A 12,472-nucleotide genomic window follows, 5' to 3' on the forward strand; every position below is an offset into this window, starting at 1 on the left:
TAACACTAACACCCCCCTAAGTTAAATATAATTTAAATCTAAGGAAATTAATTAACTCTTATTAAATAAATTATTCCTATTTAAAGCTAAATACTTACCTGTAAAATAAATCCTAATATAGCTACAATATAAATTATAATTATATTATAGCTATTTTAGGATATATATTTATTTTACAGGTAACTTTGTATTTATTTTAACCAGGTACAATAGCTATTAAATAGTTAAGAACTATTTAATAGCTAAAATAGTTAAAATAATTACAAAATTACCTGTAAAATAAATCCTAACCTAAATTACAATTAAACCTAACACTACACTATCAATAAATAAATTAAATAAAATACCTACAATTACCTACAATTAAACCTAACACTACACTATCAATAAATGAATTAAATACAATATCTACAAATAAATACAATTAAATAAACTAACTAAAGTACAAAAAATAAAAAAATATTTACAAACATTAGAAAAATATTACAACAATTTTAAACTAATTACACCTACTCTAAGCCCCCTAATAAAATAACAAAGCCCCCCAAAATAAAAAAATGCCCTACCCTATTCTAAATTACAAAAGTTCAAAGCTCTTTTACCTTACCAGCCCTGAACAGGGCCCTTTGCGGGGCATGCCCCAAGAAATTCAGCTCTTTTGCCTGTAAAAAAACACATACAATACCCCCCCAAAAATTACAACCCACCACCCACATACCCCTAATCTAACCCAAACCCCCCTTAAATAAACCTAACACTAAGTCCCTGAAGATCTTCCTACCTTGTCTTCACCTCACCGGGTATCACACCGATCCGTCCTGGCTCCGATATCTTCATCCAACCCAAGAGGGGGCTAGACATCCATCATCCGACGGCTGAAGAAGTCCAGAAGAGGGTCCAAAGTCTTCATCCTATCCGGGAAGAAGAGTAGATCCGGACCGGCAACCATCTTCTTCCAAGCGGCATCTTCTATCTTCATCCGATGAGGACCGGCTCCATCTTGAAGACCTCCATCGCGGATCCATCCTTCTTCTCAGACGACTTCCCGACGAATGACGGTTCCTTTAAGGGACGTCATCCAAGATGGCGTCCCCCGAATTCCGATTGGCTGATAGGATTCTATCAGCCAATCGGAATTAAGGTAGGAAAATTCTGATTGGCTGATGGAATCAGCCAATCAGAATCAAGTTCAATCCGATTGGCTGATCCGATCAGCCAATCAGATTGAGCTCGCATTCTATTGGCTTTTCCGATGGTTAATCCATTTATTACAGTAGCGGCGAGATTAGGTCGGCAGATTAGGGGTTAATAATTGAAGTTAGGTGTTGGCGATGTTAGGGAGGGCAGATTAGGGTTTAATACTATTTATTATAGGGTTTTTGAGGCGGGAGTGAGGCGGATTAGGGGTTAATAACTTTATTATAGTAGCGGTGCGGTCCTCTCGGCAGATTAGGGGTTAATAAGTGTAGGCAGGTGGAGGCGACATCGAGGGGGGCAGATTAGGGGTTAATAAATATAATATAGGGGTCGGCGGTGTTAGGGGCAGCAGATTAGGGGTACATAGCTATAATGTAGGTGGCGACTCTTTGCGGTCGGCAGATTAGGGGTTAATTATTGTAGGTAGCTGGCGGCGACGTTGTGGGGGGCAGGTTAGGAGTTAATAAATATAATATAGGGGTCGGCGGTGTTAGGTGCAGCAGATTAGGGGTACATAAAGATAACATAGGTGGCGGTCGGCAGATAAGGGGTTAAAAAAAATTAATCGAGTGGCGGCGATGTGGGGGGACCTCGGTTTAGGGGTACATAGGTTATCTAAAAAAAATACAAAGTGTTTGGAAGTGGCGCCAATCAAGGCTCTCTGAATATTAAGAATAAAAAGTAATATACTATGACATAGATATATAAATAAAGCAAATTGCTGCAGCTGTAAGTTTGTAAGAAATAAAATACAATTTATTAATACATTGGATAATAATCGCAATCAATGGAAAATAGAAGTTAAGTCACTATTTAAAACTTCAATCAGTCACTATCTGAAGACACCGGTGTCTACTCTAAAACTTCACTGAAAAAATTCACTGAAAAGTACAATTTGACCAAATCAATAAAAACAATCCTTAGAGTTAAGTAAATTGAGATTAAAACATTAGGCAATGATAATAGCATCACACACTGTTCATGTCTTTACAAATACCGTTGACCAAGTCAGGGTTGGGAACTCAGACTTTAAGACTTAATGTTTATGGGTGTTAGTGTACTTTAGAGCACAGTAGTTAAGAGCTTTATAAACCGGCATTAGCCCAGAAAGCTCTTAACTACTGACTTTTTTCTGCGGCTGGAGTTTTGTTGTTAGAATTCTAACGCTCACTTCAGCCACGACTCTAAATACCGGAGTTAGAAAGATCCCATTGAAAAGATAGGATACGCAATTGACGTAAGGGGATCTGCGGTATGGAAAAGTCGCGGCTGAAAAGTGAGCGTTAGACCCTTTCCTGACTGACTCCAAATACCGGCGTTAGGAGCCTCTAACGCTGGTTTTCACGGCTACCGCCAAACTCCAAATCTAGGCCTAAGATAGCTACAATATAACTAATAGTTACATTGTAACTAGCTTAGGGTTTATTTTTATTTTACAGGCAAGTTTGTATATATTTTAACTAGGTAGAATAGTTACTAAATAGTTAATAACTATTTAATAACTACCTAGCGAAAATAAATACAAATTTACCTGTAAAATAAAACCTAACCTGTCTTACACTAACACCTAACCTTACACTACAATTAAATAAATTACCTAAATTAAATACAATTACCTAAACTAAATACAAATACCTAAATTACAAAAAACAAAACACTAATTTAAACAAAATAAAAAACAAATTACAAGATATTTAAACTAATTACACCTAATCTAATAGCCCTATCAAAATAAAAAAGCCCCCCAAAATAAACAAAACCCCTAAACTAAACTACCAATAGCACTAAAAAGGGCTTTTTGTGGGGCATTGCCCCAAAGTAATCAGCTCTTTTACCTGTAAAAAAAAAAAGTACAAATACCCCCCCAACATTAAAACCCACCACCCACACAACCAACCCTACTCTAAAACCCACCCAATCCCCCCTTAAAAAAACCTAACACTAACCCCTTGAAGATCACACTACCGTGAGACATCTTCACCCAACCGGGCAGAAGTGGTCCTCTAGACGGGCAGAAGTCTTCATCCAAGCCGGGCAGAAGAGTCTTCATCGAGACAGCATCTTCTATCTTCATCCATCCGGCGCGGAGCGAGTCCATCCTCAAGACATCCGTCACGGAGCATCCTCTTCATCCGACGGCCGACGACTGAATGAAGGTTCCTTTAAATGACGTCATCCAAGATGGCATCCCTTCAATTCCGATTGGCCAATCGGAATTAAGGTAGAAAAAATCCTATTGGCTGATGCAATCAGCCAATAGGATTAAGCTCGCATTCTATTGGCTGACTGAAACAGCCAATAGAATGCAAGCTCAATCCGATTGGCTGACTGGATCAGCCAATAGGATTGAACTTCAATCCTATTGGCTGATTGCATCAGCCAATAGGATTTTTTCTACCTTAATTCCGATTGGCTGATAGAATTCTATCAGCCAATCGGAATAAAGGTAGAAAAAATCCTTGAATTGAAGGGACGCCATCTTGGATGACGTCACTTAAAGGAACCTTCATTCGGTAGTCGGCAGTCGGATGAAGAGGATGCTCCGCGTTGGATGTCTTGAAGACTTCTGCCCGGTGTGGATGAAGACTTCTGACGCCTGGAGGACCACTTCAGCCCGGTTGGGTGAAGACGTCTTACGTTAGGTTTTATTTTACAGGTAAATTTGTCTTTATTTTAACTAGGTAGTTATTAAATAGTTAATAACTATTTAATAACTATTGTGCCTAGTTAAAATAAATACAAAGTTGCCTGTAAAATTAAAATAAACCCTAAGCTAGCTACAATGTAACTATTAGTTATATTGTAGCTAGCTTATGGTTTATTTTATAGGTAATTTTTAGTTTTAAATAGGAATAATTTAGTGAATTGTAGTAATTTTATTTAGATTTATTGTAATTATATTTAAGTTAGGGGGGTTTAGGGTTAGACTTAGGTTTAGGGGTTAATACATTTAATATAGTGGCGGCGATGTTGTGGGCGGCAGATTAGGGGTTAATAAATGTAGGTAGGTGTCGGCGATGTTAGGGCCGGCAGATTAGGGTTTAATAATATTTAAATAGTGTTTGCGATGCGGGAGTGCGGCGGTTTAGGGGTTAATATGTTTATTATAGTGGCAGCGATGTCCGGTTTGGCAGATTAGGGGTTAAAAATTGTATTTTAGTGTTTGCGATGTGGGGGGGGGGCTCGGTTTAGGGGTTAATAGGTAGTTTATGGGTGTTAGTGTACTTTTTAGCACTTTAGTTAAGAGATTTATGCTACGGCGTTGTAGTGTAAAACTCTTAACTACTGACTTTAAAATGGGGATAGGGTCTTGACAGGCTTGACAGGATAGGGTCTACCGCTCACTTTTGGTCAGACTTGTAATACCGGCGCTATGCAAGTCCCATTGAAAATATAAGATACGCAATTGACGTAAGTGGATTTGTGGTATTTCCAAGTCTGGCCAAAAAAGTGTGCAGTACACCTGTACCTGCAAGACTCGTAATACCAGCGGGCGTTAAAAAGCAGCGTTGGGACCTCTCAATGCTGCTTTTTAACCCTAACACAAAACTCGTAATCTAGTTGAGTATTTCTATAACACATCACAAGTGAAAGGGATACCATGGGCTAGATTACAAGTCACAAGCTATTCACTTGAGCGCAAACACCGTTGGAAGTAAACCTGTAAAGCGCATGTATTACAACTTTAAAGTAAATGATTTCTTCAGCACTGTGTGTGTGTTTATATGTGTACACTATAATAAAGTTATTAACCCCTAATCTGCTGCTCTGGACATCACTGCCATGTAAAAAATGTATTAACCCCTATTGCGCCACTCCCCGACATCATCGACACTATATTAAACCTATTAGCCCCTAAACCACTGCACTCCCACATCTCAAACACTATTTAAAGATTATTAACCCCTAATCTGCCGTCCGCCCACACCGCCGCTATAATAAACCCATTAACCACTAAACCGCAAGCCCCCCACAACAAAATCTAATAAAATAAACTATTAACCCTTAAACATCTGGTCTCCAACATCAATAACTCTGCATAAATATATTAACCCCTAACCATAACGTAACCCTAAGCCTAACACCCCCTAACTTAAATATTATTAAAATAAAGCTAAGTAAATCTTACAATTATTACCTAAATAATTCCTATTCAAATCTAAATACCTAAAAGTTATAGTGTAGCTAGCTTAGGTTTTATTTTTATTTCACAGGTAAGTTTGTATTTATTTTAACTAGGTAGACTAGTTAGTAAATAGTTATTAACTATTTACTATCTACCTAGTTAAAATTATATTTATCTAAATAAACCTAAGCTAACCATTGCCCTGAAAAGGGCATTTGGATGGGCATTGCCCTTAATAGGGCATTTAGCTCTTTTACATTGCCCAAAACCCTAATCTAAAAATAAAACCCACCCAATAAACCCTTAAAAAAACCTAACACTAACCCCCGACAATCCACTTACAGTTTTCAAAGACCGGACATCCATCCTCATCCAGACGGCAGAAGTCTTCATCCAAGCCGGCAGAAGTCTTCATCCAAGCCGGCAGAAGTCTTCATCCAGACAGCATCTTCTATCTTCATCCATCCGGCGCGGAGCGGGTCCATCTTCAAGACATCCGGCGCGGAGCATCTTCTTCTTATGAAATCCGCTCGAAAATGAAGTTTCCCTTTAAGTGACCAGGGAGTTTACTTGGCAGAGCTTAGTGCCAGACCCTCCCAAATCATGACAATCCCGTAGGACAGAAAACCTAGGGGTTTTGTAAAAATAATAATATAATGGTCAAAAGATTGTTTCAAATCACTAATTCAAAAACCTCTTTACTCCCACCCACTACCATCAAAAATCTAGGGAAGTATGAATTTGTAACCTGTTTTCTTTGCAATAGATACCTGCTGACCAGTGATTAACCTCAACCTACCAGATAGATTTACATAGCCATTAATACAGATTTTCCTGAATACAGACCTGCAGAGCAATGACTAATCCACTTCCTGCTATGAAAAGCAGCAGATCAGTGATTATCCCTTTCTATTATACAGAAATCTGCACAGCAGCTTAACCCTTTCCTTGCAAAGACAAAGACATTAAGAGCAGGAAAAGTTGATGTTAAGGCCATAGGGGAAAAAATGTTGTGTTTAACCCTTAAAGGAACATTAAAATTTAAAATGTAATTCCTCATAAAATGTTTAATTATGTATTGTGAAAAACACTGCTATGAATTTTCATAATTTATTTTTCATGTAACTTTTCTGACATTTTTTTCCCCTCGTCTTCCTGAGAGGCTGTTGTGCATTGTGTAAATAGATTATCCTAACCCTCCAACATACTACACAGTATTTGGTTGATATGTGCAGGAATCTGTATATATGTCCCTAGTTGATCACAGCATAATAAAGAAGATAAACAACACTTACAATGCATTCCAATGTGTATGTGCCCCTAGACTGCAAAACCATGCAAATGGCAATTTTTTTAAACTTTGATTTATTGACAAAAACACTCTGCATTCCTAGCATTTCACAATGATCCCCTAATTTATTTTTTTGTATTTAATAGGAATACAACTAAATAGCTGAAATAAACATACATAACCCTAAAAACAAGAGACACAAGAAGAGAACAAGCACAGTGAAGGTTGTAAGTCGCACAGCGATGGGCAGCAAATCTAAATATATATGAATATAAGCATATATATTTATGTGTTTACATATGTGAATATACACTTATTAACACATACATATATATGTACAGTATATAAGCATATACATAAATATTTACAGGGAACCCACAGTTTATATTCATCACAATGTTAAGGTACTTTACAGTGTTGTTGTTTTTTTTTTCCTAACACCCCAGAGCTGCCGACTGCTAAGTGCAGTTGTTTGTTTTGTTTTATTTAAAAAATAAAAAGCAATATTTAAAAAAACAAAAACAACTAACACTTAAGTTTGGGGGCAATTTAGAAAAATAACCTGAGGTCTGACATCTGGTTAATTTTCTGAGTGCTAATTGCTACCGCTAGCTCATGATAGCAATAACCAGACACTTGTAATGGCTGGTTGTTTATCGCACGCCTGCAAATGGACAAATTTGCAGTTTGCCGGCGCACAATAATTTAGCGCTCCACTTATAATCTAGCGCTTATTTTGCATGTAAGTATTTTGTAATGCAGTGATTCATTTCCGATGCATATATAAAACATGGTTTTGCTGTCCTTATAATATGAGGAATAAGAAGCCATTTCATGGTAGATGCCCTACATTTTCACAAAGCCATCTTTAAATATTCAGACATATCATATCCCCCCAAAAATCCTTCAAGCTCAAGTCTAAAAACGCTGATCTGCAATCTATAGCTCATTGGGAAACACAGATAAAGGGGCATATTTATCAAGCTCGGAATGGAGCTTGATGCCCCGTGTTTCTGTCGAGTCATCAGACTCGCCAGAAAAGGCAGTTATGAAGTAGCGCTCACAAAGACCGCTGCTCCATAACCTGTCCGCCTGCTAGACTTCGCCGGAAATCAACCCGATCGAGTACGATCGGGTTGATTGACACCCCCCTGCTGGCGGCCTATTGGCCACGAGTCTGCAGGGGCGGCATTGCGCTGCACTGTCGGATCAGGTCCGACAGACCTTGATAAATAGAGGCCAAAAGCTCAGAACAAGATGAAATGCCACAGATCTCTGAACATGACATGTATACTTCTTTAGCAGAATATTTGCAAACAATAAAAAACCCTAAGCAGAGACATATGATGAAAAAATCTATAATGAGTGACTAGGGGCTGGAGACAGACCTGAAATTCTGAGTAGGGTAAAAACAGTGCAACATCTTCCTTATTGAGAATGAAAGTCATTTCCTTATCTGTTTTCCTAAATATGATGTTATAAAGAGACATTACTTTCATTGACATTACAAGAGAACAGCCAAACTTTAGAAAAATAAATGACGAACAGATGTGAATCTTGGCTGTGAAGTGGCAGATTGTCTCAGTATATGAAACCTAATATCTAGAGATACAACGGAACTATCATTAAAAAAAAAAAAAATAGTGCTTACAAATAAAAAGTCGCTGCCTGTAAATGGTGCAAGAGGCAGTAGCAGCTGATAATATCAGATTTATTGTGGATCGCTGGACATAAATAATATAAAGACACGTTCATTAATTTTCAGACAAATACGTTTTTGTTTAAATTTTGGCCCATTCGTCCATTCAGAGTGGACACACGGAAATAGGACATTTTTTAATGTTTATTGGTCATATTCGTTTTGTACTGAACTTTTGGCAACAAAAAAAAGAGGCAGAGAACACAGGAGAGGTAAGGAGCTGAGATTATTTGACAGATTAGCTCCTTTGTTTGCAGTGATGCACAAGAGTCTGACCATCCTTGTGTACAACGTCACCTGTCCAATTCTGACAGAGGATCACTAAATGATTGATGTGCGGGCCAGCAAGTCGGACATTCAATACCAAACAGGCTTGTCCTATCCACTGTTAACCTTGCATAGGAATGTGGGAGTCTTACTGAACATTAGCCATCTTCAAGTCTTTCATATTTTGCTGTGTTCCTGACTCTAACCCAAGCTCTCATGATTTATCTTTTTTAATAACCATGTTGTATAAATCTCATTAGCATCTCTCCCACGTGACTTTCAAAAGCTGGCACTGTTTAACAGTTTTGTTTTAGATATAAAATCAGGTCAATGGCTAAGCCATTTTAAGACTTTTTGTGACTCAACTTTTCAATTTTTCAAACAAGGAAGTAGATCTCGACATCACTAATGTTATGCTTATAGATAATATTATGATGTATTACATCCACAAATTAAATTTTGCTCTTCTTATTGATTTATAAGCACCCACTTGAGATGCTTTTTTGATTCCAAAGAGCAACCATTTCAAAATGATGTGCAGCTCATGTGTACAACAAGCAACTGCTGCTGCCACTCCTGTCCCTGCCCTTCCTGCTCTGTGCTGGTCATCATCAGTTAAAGACAAATATCGTAATAAACTCTTGTCCGCTGTGTCAAAAGGGGCTCTGGTAATGTGCTTGCCCTCCTCCTCCCCTGGAGGTGTATTTTTTAGATATATGTACAGTCAGGTCTACCTAGTCCAGTAACTCTGCTGCATGCTGCTGCTGTCTGGTTTATGTACTGTCAGATCACTTCTATTACATGCTCTCTCCACTCTTCAATCTTCTATTACAGACAAGCTCTCTCCACTCTTCAAACTTCTATTACAGACACGCGTTCTACACTCTTCATGCTTCTATTACATGCTCTCTCCACTCTTGCTTCTATTACAGACATGCTTCCTACACTCTTCATGCTTCTATTACAGACACACGTTCTACACTCTTCATGCTTCTATTACAGACAAGCTCTCTCCACTCTTGCTTCTATTACAGACACGCTTTCTCCACTCTTCATGCTTCTATTACAGACACACGTTCTACACTCTTCATGCTTCTATTACAGACACGCTTCCTACACTCTTCATGCTTCTATTACAGACAAGCTCTCTCCACTCTTGCTTCTATTACAGACACGCGTTCTACACTCTTCATGCTTCTATTACATGCTCTCTCCACTCTTGCTTCTATTACAGACACGCTTTCTCCACTCTTCATGCTTCTATTACAGACACGCTTTCTACACTCTTCATGCTTCTATTACAGACAAGCTCTCTCCACTCTTGCTTCTATTACAGACACGCTTTCTCCACTCTTCATGCTTCTATTACAGACACACTTTCTACACTCTTCATGCTTCTATTACAGACAAGCTCTCTCCACTCTTCAATCTTCTATTACAGACACGCTTTATCCACTCTTCATGCTTCTATTACAGACACGCTCTCTCAACTCTTCAATCTTCTATTACAGACACACTTTCTCCACTCTTCATGCTTCTATTACAGACACGCTTTCTACACTCTTCATGCTTCTATTACAGACAAGCTCTCTCCACTCTTGCTTCTATTACAGACACGCTTTCTCCACTCTTCATGCTTCTATTACAAACACACGTTCTACACTCTTCATGCTTCTATTACAGACACGCTTCCTACACTCTTCATGCTTCTATTACAGACAAGCTCTCTCCACTCTTGCTTCTATTACAGACACGCGTTCTACACTCTTCATGCTTCTATTACATGCTCTCTCCACTCTTGCTTCTATTACAGACACGCTTCCTACACTCTTCATGCTTCTATTACAGACACACGTTCTACACTCTTCATGCTTCTATTACAGACAAGCTCTCTCCACTCTTGCTTCTATTACAGACACGCTTTCTCCACTCTTCATGCTTCTATTACAGACACACGTTCTACACTCTTCATGCTTCTATTACAGACACGCTTCCTACACTCTTCATGCTTCTATTACAGACAAGCTCTCTCCACTCTTGCTTCTATTACAGACACGCGTTCTACACTCTTCATGCTTCTATTACATGCTCTCTCCACTCTTGCTTCTATTACAGACACGCTTTCTCCACTCTTCATGCTTCTATTACAGACACGCTTTCTACACTCTTCATGCTTCTATTACAGACAAGCTCTCTCCACTCTTGCTTCTATTACAGACACGCTTTCTCCACTCTTCATGCTTCTATTACAGACACACTTTCTACATTCTTCATGCTTCTATTACAGACAAGCTCTCTCCACTCTTCAATCTTCTATTACAGACACACTTTCTCCACTCTTCATGCTTCTATTACAGACACGCTCTCTCAACTCTTCAATCTTCTATTACAGACACACTTTCTCCACTCTTCATGCTTCTATTACAGACACGCTTTCTACACTCTTCATGCTTCTATTACATGCTCTCTACACTCTTGCTTCTATCACAGACACGCTTTCTCCACTCTTCATGCTTCTATTACAGACAAGCTTTCTACACTCTTCATGCTTCTATTACAGACAAGCTCTCTCCACTCTTGCTTCTATTACAGACACGCTTTCTCCACTCTTCATGCTTCTATTACAGACACACGTTCTACACTCTTCATGCTTCTATTACATGCTCTCTCCACTCTTGCTTCTATCACAGACACGCTTTCTCCACTCTTCATGCTTCTATTATAGACAAGCTTTCTACACTCTTCATGCTTCTATTACAGACAAGCTCTCTCCACTCTTGCTTCTATTACAGACACGCTTTCTCCACTCTTCATGCTTCTATTACAGACACGCTTTCTACACTCTTCATGCTTCTATTACAGACAAGCTCTCTCCACTCTTCAATCTTCTATTACAGACACGCTTTCTCCACTCTTCATGCTTCTATTACAGACACGCTCTCTCAACTCTTCAATCTTCTATTACAGACACACTTTCTCCACTCTTCATGCTTCTATTACAGACACGCTTTCTACACTCTTCATGCTTCTATTACAGACAAGCTCTCTCCACTCTTGCTTCTATTACAGACACGCTCTCTCCACTCTTCAATCTTCTATTACAGACACGCTTTCTCCACTCTTCATGCTTCTATTACAGAGACGCTCTCTCCACTCTTCAATCTTCTATTACAGACACGCTTTCTCCACTCTTCATGCTTCTATTACAGACACGCGTTCTACACTCTTCATGCTTCTATTACATGCTCTCTCCACTCTTGCTTCTATTACAGACATGCTTCCTACACTATTCTATTACAGACAAGCTCTCTCCACTCTTCATGCTTCTATTACAGACACGCGTTCTACACTCTTTGTGCTTCTATTACATGCTCTCTCCACTCTTGCTTCTATTACAGACATGCTTCCTACACTCTTCATGCTTCTATTACAGACACGCGTTCTACATTCTTCATGCTTCTATTACAGACAAACTCTCTCCACTCTTGCTTCTATTACAGACACGCTTTCTCCACTCTTCATGCTTCTATTACAGACACGCTTTCTACACTCTTCATGCTTCTATTACAGACAAGATCTCTCCACTCTTGCTTCTATTACAGATATGCTTCCTACACTCTTCATGCTTCTATTACAGACACGCTTCCTACACTCTTCATGCTTCTATTACAGACACGCTTTCTCCACTCTTTAGTCTTCTATTACAGACATGCTTTCTACACTCTTCATGCTTCTATTACAGACACGCTTTCTCCACTCTTCATGCTTCTATTACAGACACGCTTTCTACACTCTTCATGCTTCTATTACAGACAAGCTCTCTCCACTCTTGCTTCTATTACAGACATGCTTCCTACACTCTTCATGCTTCTATTACAGACACGCTTCCTAC

The sequence above is a fragment of the Bombina bombina genome, unplaced genomic scaffold (genome assembly GCF_027579735.1).
Source record: "Bombina bombina isolate aBomBom1 unplaced genomic scaffold, aBomBom1.pri scaffold_933, whole genome shotgun sequence".
NCBI classification, from domain to species: Eukaryota; Metazoa; Chordata; class Amphibia; order Anura; family Bombinatoridae; genus Bombina; species Bombina bombina.